The sequence below is a fragment of the Lissotriton helveticus genome, chromosome 7, assembly GCF_964261635.1.
Source record: "Lissotriton helveticus chromosome 7, aLisHel1.1, whole genome shotgun sequence".
Taxonomy (NCBI): Eukaryota; Metazoa; Chordata; class Amphibia; order Caudata; family Salamandridae; genus Lissotriton; species Lissotriton helveticus.
In genome coordinates this window covers 1,663,548,103-1,663,563,234 of record NC_136068.1, presented here as the reverse complement: position 1 = coordinate 1,663,563,234, position 15,132 = coordinate 1,663,548,103, and positions in this window count along the sequence as shown.

Here is a 15,132-nt window from a genome sequence, read left to right as displayed (position 1 = left end):
ATTTCTGAAAACTAGACACCCAGGAAAATTCAGGATGGGGTGACTCGACTGTATCCCACCAGGTTCTGTTACCCAGAATTCCTTGCAAACCTACAAAATTGGAAAAAAACACATTTTTCTCACATTTCTGTGGTGGAAAGTTCTGGAATCTGCGAGGATCAACAAAATTCCACCCACTCCGCGTTCCCCAAAGTCTTATGAGAAAAATGGTACCTCACTTGCCTGGGTCTGCTTAGTGCCTGCGACAGGAAACGGCGTAAAACACAACGAAAACTGGCCCTTTTTTTGGTAAAGTGGCTACCTGTAGTTTTTGAACCCTAGCTCTGCTGGCACCTAGGGAAACCTAGCAAACCTGTACATTTTTTAAAACTAGACACCCAGAGGAATTCAGGATGGGGTGAATCGACTGCCTCCCACCAGGTTCTGTTACCCAGAATTCCTTGCAAACCTAAACAATTGGAAAAAATACGCATTTTCCTCACATTTCTGTGGAGGAAAAATCTGGAATCTGCGTGGATCAACAAAATGTCACCCACCCCGCATTCCCCAAAGTCTAATGAGAAAAATGGTACCTCACTTGCCTGGGTCTGCCTAGAGCCTGCGACAGGAAACGGCGCAAAACGCAACTTGGTCGCACCTCAATTTCGCAAAGAAAACTGGCCCTTTTTTGGCAAAGTGCCTACCTGTAGTTTTTGAACCCTAGCTCTACCGGCACCTAGGGAAACATAGCAAACCTATACATTTTTGAAAACTAGACACCCAGGGGAATTCAGGATGGGGAGACTCGACTGCCTCCCACCAGGTTCTGTTACCCAGAATTCCTTGCAAACCTAAACAATTGGAAAAAACCCGCATTTTCCACACATTTCTGTGGTGGAAAGTTCTGGAATCTGCGTGGATCAACAAAATTCCACCCACCCCGCATTTCCCAAAGTCTTATGAATAAAATGGTACTTCACTTGCCTGGGTCTGCCTACTGCCTGCAACAGGAAACGGCGCAAAACACAACATGGTCGCACCTCAATTTTGCAGTGAAAACTGGCCCTTTTTTGGCAAAGTGCCTACCTGTAGTTTTTTAACCCTAGCTCTGCCGGCACCTTGGGAAACCTAGCAAACCTATACATTTCAGAAAACTAGACACCCAGGGAAATTCAGGATGGGGTGACTCGACTGCATCCCACCAGGTACTGTTACCCAGAATTCCTTGCAAACCTAAAAAATTGAAAAAAACAAATTTTCCTCACATTTCTGTGGTGGAAAGTTCTGGAATCTGCGAGGAGCAACAAAATTCCACCCACTCCGCGTTCCCAAAAGTCTTATGAGAAAAATGGTACCTCACTTGCCTGGGTCTGCCTAGTGTCTGCAACAGGAAACGGCGTAAAACACAAGGTGGTCGCACCTCAATTTCGCAGTGAAAACTGGCCCTTTTTTGGCAAAGTGCCTACCTGTAGTTTTCGAACCCTAGCTATGCCGGCATCTAGAGAAGCCTAGCAAACCTATACATTTCTGAAAACTAGACACCCAGGGAAATTCAGGATAGGGTGACTCGACTGCATCCCACCGGGTTCTGTTACCCAGAATTCCTTGCAAACCTACAAAATTGAAAAAAACACATTTTCCTCACATTTCTGTGCTGGAAAGTTCTGGAATCTGAGAGGATCAACAAAATTCTACCCACTCCGCGTTCCCAAAAGTCTTATGAGAAAAATGGTATCTCACTTGCCTGGGTCTGCCTAGTGCCTGCAACAGGAAACGGCGTAAAACACAACGAAAACTGGCCCTTTTTTTGGTAAAGTGGCTACCTGTAGTTTTTGAACCCTAGCTCTGCCGGCACCTAGGGAAACCTAGCAAACCTTTACATTTATGAAAACTAGACACCCAGAGGAATTCAGGATGGGGTGAATCGACTGCCTCCCACCAGGTTCTGTTACCCAGAATTCCTTGCAAACCTAAGAAACTGGAGAAAAAAAATGCATTTTCCTCACATTTCTGTGGAGGAAAATTCTAGAATCTGCGTGGATCAACAAAATTTCACCCACCCCGCATTCCCCAAAGTCTTATGAGAAAAATGGTACCTCACTTGCCTGGGTCTGCCTAGTGCCTGCGACAGGAATTGGCGCAAAACGCAATGTGGTCGCACCTCAATTTCGCAGAGAAAACTGGCCCTTTTTTGGCAAAGTGCCTACCTGTAGTTTTTGAACCCAAGCTCTACCGGCACCTAGGGAAACATAGCAAACCTATACATTTTTGAAAACTAGACACCCAGGGAAATTCAGGATGGGGTGACTCGACTGCCTCCCACCAGGTTCTGTTACCCAGAATTCCTTCCAAACCTAAACATTTGGAAAAAAACACATTTTTCTCACATTTCTGTGGTGGAAAGTTCTGTAATCTGCGAGGATCAACAAAATTCCACCCACTCCGCGTTCCCCAAAGTCTTATGAGAAAAATGGTACCTCACTTGCCTGGGTCTGCTTAGTGCCTGCGACAGGAAACGGCGTAAAACACAACGAAAACTGGCCCTTTTTTTGGTAAAGTGGCTACCTGTAGTTTTTGAACCCTAGCTCTGCCGGCACCTAGGGAAACCTAGCAAACCTATACATTTTTTAAAACTAGACACCCAGAGGAATTCAGGATGGGGTGAATCGACTGCCTCCCACCAGGTTCTGTTACCCAGAATTCCTTGCAAACCTAAGAAATTGGAGAAAAAAAACGCATTTTCCTCACATTTCTGTGGAGGAAAATTCTGGAATCTGCGTGGATCAACGAAATTTCACCCACCCCGCATTCCCCAAAGTCTTATGAGAAAAATGGTACCTCACTTGCCTGGGTCTGCCTAGTGCCTGCGACAGGAAACGGCGCAAAACGCAACGTGTTCGCATCTCAATTTCGCAGAGAAAACTGGCCCTTTTTTGGCAAAGTGCCTACCTGTAGTTTTCTAACCCTAGCTCTACCGGCATCTAGAGAAGCCTAGCAAACCTATACATTTCTGAAAATTAGACACCCAGGGGAATTTATGATGGGGTGACTCGACTGCCTCCCACCAGTTTCTGTTACCCAGAATCCCTTGCAAACACAAACAATTGGAAAAAAACACGCATTTTCCTCACATTTTTGTGGTGGAAAGTTCTGGAATCTGCGTAAATCAACAAATTTCCACCCACCCCGCAGTCCCCAAAGTCTTATGAGAAAAATGGTACCTCACTTGCCTGGGTCTGCCTAGTGCCTGCGACAAGAAACAGTGCAAAACGCAACATGGTTGTACCTCAATTTCGCAGTGAAAACTGGCCCTTTTTTGGCAAAGTGCCTACCTGTAGTTTTTGAACCCTAGCTCTGCCGGCATCTAGAGAAGCCTAGCAAACCTATACATTTCTGAAAACTAGACACCCAGGAAAATTCAGGATGGGGTGACTCGACTGTATCCCACCAGGTTCTGTTACCCAGAATTCCTTGCAAACCTACAAAATTGGAAAAAAACACATTTTTCTCACATTTCTGTGGTGGAAAGTTCTGGAATCTGCGAGGATCAACAAAATTCCACCCACTCCGCGTTCCCCAAAGTCTTATGAGAAAAATGGTACCTCACTTGCCTGGGTCTGCTTAGTGCCTGCGACAGGAAACGGCGTAAAACACAACGAAAACTGGCCCTTTTTTTGGTAAAGTGGCTACCTGTAGTTTTTGAACCCTAGCTCTGCTGGCACCTAGGGAAACCTAGCAAACCTGTACATTTTTTAAAACTAGACACCCAGAGGAATTCAGGATGGGGTGAATCGACTGCCTCCCACCAGGTTCTGTTACCCAGAATTCCTTGCAAACCTAAACAATTGGAAAAAATACGCATTTTCCTCACATTTCTGTGGAGGAAAAATCTGGAATCTGCGTGGATCAACAAAATTTCACCCACCCCGCATTCCCCAAAGTCTAATGAGAAAAATGGTACCTCACTTGCCTGGGTCTGCCTAGTGCCTGCGACAGGAAACGGCGCAAAACGCAACGTGGTCGCACCTCAATTTCGCAAAGAAAACTGGCCCTTTTTTGGCAAAGTGCCTACCTGTAGTTTTTGAACCCTAGCTCTACCGGCACCTAGGGAAACATAGCAAACCTATACATTTTTGAAAACTAGACACCCAGGGAAATTCAGGATGGGGAGACTCGACTGCCTCCCACCAGGTTCTGTTACCCAGAATTCCTTGCAAACCTAAACAATTGGAAAAAACCCGCATTTTCCACACATTTCTGTGGTGGAAAGTTCTGGAATCTGCGTGGATCAACAAAATTCCACCCACCCCGCATTTCCCAAAGTCTTATGAATAAAATGGTACTTCACTTGCCTGGGTCTGCCTACTGCCTGCAACAGGAAACGGCGCAAAACACAACATGGTCGCACCTCAATTTTGCAGTGAAAACTGGCCCTTTTTTGGCAAAGTGCCTACCTGTAGTTTTTTAACCCTAGCTCTGCCGGCACCTTGGGAAACCTAGCAAACCTATACATTTCAGAAAACTAGACACCCAGGGAAATTCAGGATGGGGTGACTCGACTGCATCCCACCAGGTACTGTTACCCAGAATTCCTTGCAAACCTAAAAAATTGAAAAAAACAAATTTTCCTCACATTTCTGTGGTGGAAAGTTCTGGAATCTGCGAGGAGCAACAAAATTCCACCCACTCCGCGTTCCCAAAAGTCTTATGAGAAAAATGGTACCTCACTTGCCTGGGTCTGCCTAATGCCTGCAACAGGAAACGGCGTAAAACACAAGGTGGTCGCACCTCAATTTCGCAGTGAAAACTGGCCCTTTTTTGGCAAAGTGCCTACCTGTAGTTTTCGAACCCTAGCTATGCCGGCATCTAGAGAAGCCTAGCAAACCTATACATTTCTGAAAACTAGACACCCAGGGAAATTCAGGATAGGGTGACTCGACTGCATCCCACCGGGTTCTGTTACCCAGAATTCCTTGCAAACCTACAAAATTGAAAAAAACACATTTTCCTCACATTTCTGTGCTGGAAAGTTCTGGAATCTGAGAGGATCAACAAAATTCCACCCACTCCGCGTTCCCAAAAGTCTTATGAGAAAAATGGTATCTCACTTGCCTGGGTCTGCCTAGTGCCTGCAACAGGAAACGGCGTAAAACACAACGAAAACTGGCCCTTTTTTTGGTAAAGTGGCTACCTGTAGTTTTTGAACCCTAGCTCTGCCGGCACCTAGGGAAACCTAGCAAACCTTTACATTTATGAAAACTAGACACCCAGAGGAATTCAGGATGGGGTGAATCGACTGCCTCCCACCAGGTTCTGTTACCCAGAATTCCTTGCAAACCTAAGAAACTGGAGAAAAAAAATGCATTTTCCTCACATTTCTGTGGAGGAAAATTCTAGAATCTGCGTGGATCAACAAAATTTCACCCACCCCGCATTCCCCAAAGTCTTATGAGAAAAATGGTACCTCACTTGCCTGGGTCTGCCTAGTGCCTGCGACAGGAAACGGCGCAAAACGCAATGTGGTCGCACCTCAATTTCGCAGAGAAAACTGGCCCTTTTTTGGCAAAGTGCCTACCTGTAGTTTTTGAACCCAAGCTCTACCGGCACCTAGGGAAACATAGCAAACCTATACATTTTTGAAAACTAGACACCCAGGGAAATTCAGGATGGGGTGACTCGACTGCCTCCCACCAGGTTCTGTTACCCAGAATTCCTTCCAAACCTAAACAATTGGAAAAAAACACATTTTTCTCACATTTCTGTGGTGGAAAGTTCTGTAATCTGCGAGGATCAACAAAATTCCACCCACTCCGCGTTCCCCAAAGTCTTATGAGAAAAATGGTACCTCACTTGCCTGGGTCTGCTTAGTGCCTGCGACAGGAAACGGCGTAAAACACAACGAAAACTGGCCCTTTTTTTGGTAAAGTGGCTACCTGTAGTTTTTGAACCCTAGCTCTGCCGGCACCTAGGGAAACCTAGCAAACCTATACATTTTTTAAAACTAGACACCCAGAGGAATTCAGGATGGGGTGAATCGACTGCCTCCCACCAGGTTCTGTTACCCAGAATTCCTTGCAAACCTAAGAAATTGGAGAAAAAAAACGCATTTTCCTCACATTTCTGTGGAGGAAAATTCTGGAATCTGCGTGGATCAACGAAATTTCACCCACCCCGCATTCCCCAAAGTCTTATGAGAAAAATGGTACCTCACTTGCCTGGGTCTGCCTAGTGCCTGCGACAGGAAACGGCGCAAAACGCAACGTGGTCGCACCTCAATTTCGCAGAGAAAACTGGCCCTTTTTTGGCAAAGTGCCTACCTGTAGTTTTCTAACCCTAGCTCTACCGGCATCTAGAGAAGCCTAGCAAACCTATACATTTCTGAAAATTAGACACCCAGGGGAATTTATGATGGGGTGACTCGACTGCCTCCCACCAGTTTCTGTTACCCAGAATCCCTTGCAAACACAAACAATTGGAAAAAAACACGCATTTTCCTCACATTTTTGTGGTGGAAAGTTCTGGAATCTGCGTAAATCAACAAATTTCCACCCACCCCGCAGTCCCCAAAGTCTTATGAGAAAAATGGTACCTCACTTGCCTGGGTCTGCCTAGTGCCTGCGACAAGAAACAGTGCAAAACGCAACATGGTTGTACCTCAATTTCGCAGTGAAAACTGGCCCTTTTTTGGCAAAGTGCCTACCTGTAGTTTTTGAACCCTAGCTCTGCCGGCATCTAGAGAAGCCTAGCAAACCTATACATTTCTGAAAACTAGACACCCAGGAAAATTCAGGATGGGGTGACTCGACTGTATCCCACCAGGTTCTGTTACCCAGAATTCCTTGCAAACCTACAAAATTGGAAAAAAACACATTTTTCTCACATTTCTGTGGTGGAAAGTTCTGGAATCTGCGAGGATCAACAAAATTCCACCCACTCCGCGTTCCCCAAAGTCTTATGAGAAAAATGGTACCTCACTTGCCTGGGTCTGCTTAGTGCCTGCGACAGGAAACGGCGTAAAACACAACGAAAACTGGCCCTTTTTTTGGTAAAGTGGCTACCTGTAGTTTTTGAACCCTAGCTCTGCTGGCACCTAGGGAAACCTAGCAAACCTGTACATTTTTTAAAACTAGACACCCAGAGGAATTCAGGATGGGGTGAATCGACTGCCTCCCACCAGGTTCTGTTACCCAGAATTCCTTGCAAACCTAAACAATTGGAAAAAATACGCATTTTCCTCACATTTCTGTGGAGGAAAAATCTGGAATCTGCGTGGATCAACAAAATTTCACCCACCCCGCATTCCCCAAAGTCTAATGAGAAAAATGGTACCTCACTTGCCTGGGTCTGCCTAGTGCCTGCGACAGGAAACGGCGCAAAACGCAACGTGGTCGCACCTCAATTTCGCAAAGAAAACTGGCCCTTTTTTGGCAAAGTGCCTACCTGTAGTTTTTGAACCCTAGCTCTACCGGCACCTAGGGAAACATAGCAAACCTATACATTTTTGAAAACTAGACACCCAGGGGAATTCAGGATGGGGAGACTCGACTGCCTCCCACCAGGTTCTGTTACCCAGAATTCCTTGCAAACCTAAACAATTGGAAAAAACCCGCATTTTCCACACATTTCTGTGGTGGAAAGTTCTGGAATCTGCGTGGATCAACAAAATTCCACCCACCCCGCATTTCCCAAAGTCTTATGAATAAAATGGTACTTCACTTGCCTGGGTCTGCCTACTGCCTGCAACAGGAAACGGCGCAAAACACAACATGGTCGCACCTCAATTTTGCGGTGAAAACTGGCCCTTTTTTGGCAAAGTGCCTACCTGTAGTTTTTTAACCCTAGCTCTGCCGGCACCTTGGGATACCTAGCAAACCTATACATTTCAGAAAACTAGACTCCCAGGGAAATTCAGGATGGGGTGACTCGACTGCATCCCACCAGGTACTGTTACCCAGAATTCCTTGCAAACCTAAAAAATTGAAAAAAACAAATTTTCCTCACATTTCTGTGGTGGAAAGTTCTGGAATCTGCGAGGAGCAACAACATTCCACCCACTCCGCGTTCCCAAAAGTCTTATGAGAAAAATGGTACCTCACTTGCCTGGGTCTGCCTAGTGCCTGCAACAGGAAACGGCGTAAAACACAAGGTGGTCGCACCTCAATTTCGCGGGGAAAACTGGCCCTTTTTTGGCAAAGTGCCTACCTGTAGTTTTCGAACCCTAGCTATGCCGGCATCTAGAGAAGCCTAGCAAACCTATACATTTCTGAAAACTAGACACCCAGGGAAATTCAGGATAGGGTGACTCGACTGCATCCCACCGGGTTCTGTTACCCAGAATTCCTTGCAAACCTACAAAATTGAAAAAAACACATTTTCCTCACATTTCTGTGCTGGAAAGTTCTGGAATCTGAGAGGATCAACAAAATTCCACCCACTCCGCGTTCCCAAAAGTCTTATGAGAAAAATGGTATCTCACTTGCTTGGGTCTGCCTAGTGCCTGCAACAGGAAACGGCGTAAAACACAACGAAAACTGGCCCTTTTTTTGGTAAAGTGGCTACCTGTAGTTTTTGAACCCTAGCTCTGCCGGCACCTAGGGAAACCTAGCAAACCTTTACATTTATGAAAACTAGACACCCAGAGGAATTCAGGATGGGGTGAATCGACTGCCTCCCACCAGGTTCTGTTACCCAGAATTCCTTGCAAACCTAAGAAACTGGAGAAAAAAAATGCATTTTCCTCACATTTCTGTGGAGGAAAATTCTAGAATCTGCGTGGATCAACAAAATTTCACCCACCCCGCATTCCCCAAAGTCTTATGAGAAAAATGGTACCTCACTTGCCTGGGTCTGCCTAGTGCCTGCGACAGGAAACGGTGCAAAACGCAATGTGGTCGCACCTCAATTTCGCAGAGAAAACTGGCCCTTTTTTGGCAAAGTGCCTACCTGTAGTTTTTGAACCCAAGCTCTACCGGCACCTAGGGAAACATAGCAAACCTATACATTTTTGAAAACTAGACACCCAGGGAAATTCAGGATGGGGTGACTCGACTGCCTCCCACCAGGTTCTGTTACCCAGAATTCCTTCCAAACCTAAACAATTGGAAAAAAACACATTTTTCTCACATTTCTGTGGTGGAAAGTTCTGTAATCTGCGAGGATCAACAAAATTCCACCCACTCCGCGTTCCCCAAAGTCTTATGAGAAAAATGGTACCTCACTTGCCTGGGTCTGCTTAGTGCCTGCGACAGGAAACGGCGTAAAACACAACGAAAACTGGCCCTTTTTTTGGTAAAGTGGCTACCTGTAGTTTTTGAACCCTAGCTCTGCCGGCACCTAGGGAAACCTAGCAAACCTATACATTTTTTAAAACTAGACACCCAGAGGAATTCAGGATGGGGTGAATCGACTGCCTCCCACCAGGTTCTGTTACCCAGAATTCCTTGCAAACCTAAGAAATTGGAGAAAAAAAACGCATTTTCCTCACATTTCTGTGGAGGAAAATTCTGGAATCTGCGTGGATCAACGAAATTTCACCCACCCCGCATTCCCCAAAGTCTTATGAGAAAAATGGTACCTCACTTGCCTGGGTCTGCCTAGTGCCTGTGACAGGAAACGGCGCAAAACGCAACGTGGTCGCACCTCAATTTCGCAGAGAAAACTGGCCCTTTTTTGGCAAAGTGCCTACCTGTAGTTTTCTAACCCTAGCTCTACCGGCATCTAGAGAAGCCTAGCAAACCTATACATTTCTGAAAATTAGACACCCAGGGGAATTTATGATGGGGTGACTCGACTGCCTCCCACCAGTTTCTGTTACCCAGAATCCCTTGCAAACACAAACAATTGGAAAAAAACACGCATTTTCCTCACATTTTTGTGGTGGAAAGTTCTGGAATCTGCGTAAATCAACAAATTTCCACCCACCCCGCAGTCCCCAAAGTCTTATGAGAAAAATGGTACCTCACTTGCCTGGGTCTGCCTAGTGCCTGCGACAAGAAACAGTGCAAAACGCAACATGGTTGTACCTCAATTTCGCAGTGAAAACTGGCCCTTTTTTGGCAAAGTGCCTACCTGTAGTTTTTGAACCCTAGCTCTGCCGGCATCTAGAGAAGCCTAGCAAACCTATACATTTCTGAAAACTAGACACCCAGGAAAATTCAGGATGGGGTGACTCGACTGTATCCCACCAGGTTCTGTTACCCAGAATTCCTTGCAAACCTACAAAATTGGAAAAAAACACATTTTTCTCACATTTCTGTGGTGGAAAGTTCTGGAATCTGCGAGGATCAACAAAATTCCACCCACTCCGCGTTCCCCAAAGTCTTATGAGAAAAATGGTACCTCACTTGCCTGGGTCTGCTTAGTGCCTGCGACAGGAAACGGCGTAAAACACAACGAAAACTGGCCCTTTTTTTGGTAAAGTGGCTACCTGTAGTTTTTGAACCCTAGCTCTGCTGGCACCTAGGGAAACCTAGCAAACCTGTACATTTTTTAAAACTAGACACCCAGAGGAATTCAGGATGGGGTGAATCGACTGCCTTCCACCAGGTTCTGTTACCCAGAATTCCTTGCAAACCTAAACAATTGGAAAAAATACGCATTTTCCTCACATTTCTGTGGAGGAAAAATCTGGAATCTGCGTGGATCAACAAAATTTCACCCACCCCGCATTCCCCAAAGTCTAATGAGAAAAATGGTACCTCACTTGCCTGGGTCTGCCTAGTGCCTGCGACAGGAAACGGCGCAAAACGCAACGTGGTCGCACATCAATTTCGCAAAGAAAACTGGCCCTTTTTTGGCAAAGTGCCTACCTGTAGTTTTTGAACCCTAGCTCTACCGGCACCTAGGGAAACATAGCAAACCTATACATTTTTGAAAACTAGACACCCAGGGGAATTCAGGATGGGGAGACTCGACTGCCTCCCACCAGGTTCTGTTACCCAGAATTCCTTGCAAACCTAAACAATTGGAAAAAACCCGCATTTTCCACACATTTCTGTGGTGGAAAGTTCTGGAATCTGCGTGGATCAACAAAATTCCACCCACCCCGCATTTCCCAAAGTCTTATGAATAAAATGGTACTTCACTTGCCTGGGTCTGCCTACTGCCTGCAACAGGAAACGGCGCAAAACACAACATGGTCGCACCTCAATTTTGCAGTGAAAACTGGCCCTTTTTTGGCAAAGTGCCTACCTGTAGTTTTTTAACCCTAGCTCTGCCGGCACCTTGGGAAACCTAGCAAACCTATACATTTCAGAAAACTAGACACCCAGGGAAATTCAGGATGGGGTGACTCGACTGCATCCCACCAGGTACTGTTACCCAGAATTCCTTGCAAACCTAAAAAATTGAAAAAAACAAATTTTCCTCACATTTCTGTGGTGGAAAGTTCTGGAATCTGCGAGGAGCAACAAAATTCCACCCACTCCGCGTTCCCAAAAGTCTTATGAGAAAAATGGTACCTCACTTGCCTGGGTCTGCCTAGTGCCTGCAACAGGAAACGGCGTAAAACACAAGGTGGTTGCACCTCAATTTCGCAGTGAAAACTGGCCCTTTTTTGGCAAAGTGCCTACCTGTAGTTTTCGAACCCTAGCTATGCCGGCATCTAGAGAAGCCTAGCAAACCTATACATTTCTGAAAACTAGACACCCAGGGAAATTCAGGATAGGGTGACTCGACTGCATCCCACCGGGTTCTGTTACCCAGAATTCCTTGCAAACCTACAAAATTGATAAAAAAAAAATTTCCTCACATTTCTGTGCTGGAAAGTTCTGGAATCTGAGAGGATCAACAAAATTCCACCCACTCCGCGTTCCCAAAAGTCTTATGAGAAAAATGGTATCTCACTTGCCTGGGTCTGCCTAGTGCCTGCAACAGGAAACGGCGTAAAACACAACGAAAACTGGCCCTTTTTTTGGTAAAGTGGCTACCTGTAGTTTTTGAACCCTAGCTCTGCCGGCACCTAGGGAAACCTAGCAAACCTTTACATTTATGAAAACTAGACACCCAGAGGAATTCAGGATGGGGTGAATCGACTGCCTCCCACCAGGTTCTGTTACCCAGAATTCCTTGCAAACCTAAGAAACTGGAGAAAAAAAATGCATTTTCCTCACATTTCTGTGGAGGAAAATTCTAGAATCTGCGTGGATCAACAAAATTTCACCCACCCCGCATTCCCCAAAGTCTTATGAGAAAAATGGTACCTCACTTGCCTGGGTCTGCCTAGTGCCTGCGACAGGAAACGGCGCAAAACGCAATGTGGTCGCACCTCAATTTCGCAGAGAAAACTGGCCCTTTTTTGGCAAAGTGCCTACCTGTAGTTTTTGAACCCAAGCTCTACCGGCACCTAGGGAAACATAGCAAACCTATACATTTTTGAAAACTAGACACCCAGGGAAATTCAGGATGGGGTGACTCGACTGCCTCCCACCAGGTTCTGTTACCCAGAATTCCTTCCAAACCTAAACAATTGGAAAAAAACACATTTTTCTCACATTTCTGTGGTGGAAAGTTCTGTAATCTGCGAGGATCAAGAAAATTCCACCCACTCCGCGTTCCCCAAAGTCTTATGAGAAAAATGGTACCTCACTTGCCTGGGTCTGCTTAGTGCCTGCGACAGGAAACGGCGTAAAACACAACGAAAACTGGCCCTTTTTTTGGTAAAGTGGCTACCTGTAGTTTTTGAACCGTAGCTCTGCCAGCACCTAGGGAAACCTAGCAAACCTATACATTTTTTAAAACTAGACACCCAGAGGAATTCAGGATGGGGTGAATCGACTGCCTCCCACCAGGTTCTGTTACCCAGAATTCCTTGCAAACCTAAGAAATTGGAGAAAAAAAACGCATTTTCCTCACATTTCTGTGGAGGAAAATTCTGGAATCTGCGTGGATCAACGAAATTTCACCCACCCCGCATTCCCCAAAGTCTTATGAGAAAAATGGTACCTCACTTGCCTGGGTCTGCCTAGTGCCTGCGACAGGAAACGGCGCAAAACGCAACGTGGTCGAACCTCAATTTCGCAGAGAAAACTGGCCCTTTTTTGGCAAAGTGCCTACCTGTAGTTTTCTAACCATAGCTCTACCGGCATCTAGAGAAGCCTAGCAAACCTATACATTTCTGAAAATTAGACACCCAGGGGAATTTATGATGGGGTGACTCGACTGCCTCCCACCAGTTTCTGTTACCCAGAATCCCTTGCAAACACAAACAATTGGAAAAAAACACGCATTTTCCTCACATTTTTGTGGTGGAAAGTTCTGGAATCTGCGTAAATCAACAAATTTCCACCCACCCCGCAGTCCCCAAAGTCTTATGAGAAAAATGGTACCTCACTTGCCTGGGTCTGCCTAGTGCCTGCGACAAGAAACGGCGCAAAACGCAAAGTGGTCGCACCTCAATTTCGCAGAGAAAACTGGCCCTTTTTTGGCAAAGTGCCTACCTGTAGTTTTTGAACCCTAGCTCTGCCGGCATCTAGAGAAGCCTAGCAAACCTATACATTTCTGAAAACTAGACACCCAGGAAAATTCAGGATGGGGTGACTCGACTGTATCCCACCAGGTTCTGTTACCCAGAATTCCTTGCAAACTACAAAATTGGAAAAAAACACATTTTTCTCACATTTCTGTGGTGGAAAGTTCTGGAATCTGCGAGGATCAACAAAATTCCACCCACTCCGCGATCCCCAAAGTCTTATGAGAAAAATGATACCTCACTTGCCTGGGTCTGCTTAGTGCCTGCGACAGGAAACGGCGTAAAACACAACGAAAACTGGCCCTTTTTTTGGTAAAGTGGCTACCTGTAGTTTTTGAACCCTAGCTGTGCCGGCACCTAGGGAAACCTAGCAAACCTGTACATTTTTTAAAACTAGACACCCAGAGGAATTCAGGATGGGGTGAATCGACTGCCTCCCACCAGGTTCTGTTACCCAGAATTCCTTGCAAACCAAAGAAATTGGAGAAAAAAATACGCATTTTCCTCACATTTCTGTGGAGGAAAATTCTGGAATCTGCGTGGATCAACAAAATTTCACCCACCCCGCATTCCCCAAAGTCTAATGAGAAAAATGGTACCTCACTTGCCTGGGTCTGCCTAGTGCCTGCGACAGGAAACGGCGCAAAACGCAACATGGTCGCACCTCAATTTCGCAGAGAAAACTGTCCCTTTTTTGGCAAAGTGCCTACCTGTAGTTTTTGAACCCAAGCTCTACCGGCACCTAGGGAAACATAGCAAACCTATACATTTTTGAAAACTAGACACCCAGGGAAATTCAGGATGGGGTGACTCGACTGCCCCCCACCAGGTTCTGTTACCCAGAATTCCTTCCAAACCTAAACAATTGGAAAAAAACACATTTTTCTCACATTTCTGTGGTGGAAAGTTCTGTAATCTGCGAGGATCAACAAAATTCCACCCACTCCGCGTTCCCCAAAGTCTTATGAGAAAAATGGTACCTCACTTGCCTGGGTCTGCTTAGTGCCTGCGACAGGAAACGGCGTAAAACACAACGAAAACTGGCCCTTTTTTTGGTAAAGTGCCTACCTGTAGTTTTCGAACCCTAGCTATGCCGGCATCTAGAGAAGCCTAGCAAACCTATACATTTCTGAAAACTAGACACCCAGGGAAATTCAGGATAGGGTGACTCGACTGCATCCCACCGGGTTCTGTTACCCAGAATTCCTTGCAAACCTACAAAATTGATAAAAAAAAATTTCCTCACATTTCTGTGCTGGAAAGTTCTGGAATCTGAGAGGATCAACAAAATTCCACCCACTCCGCGTTCCCAAAAGTCTTATGAGAAAAATGGTATCTCACTTGCCTGGGTCTGCCTAGTGCCTGCAACAGGAAACAGCGTAAAACACAACGAAAACTGGCCCTTTTTTTGGTAAAGTGGCTACCTGTAGTTTTTGAACCCTAGCTCTGCCGGCACCTAGGGAAACCTAGCAAACCTTTACATTTATGAAAACTAGAAACCCAGAGGAATTCAGGATGGGGTGAATCGACTGCCTCCCACCAGGTTCTGTTACCCAGAATTCCTTGCAAACCTAAGAAACTGGAGAAAAAAAATGCATTTTCCTCACATTTCTGTGGAGGAAAATTCTAGAATCTGCGTGGATCAACAAAATTTCACCCACCCCGCATTCCCCAAAGTCTTATGA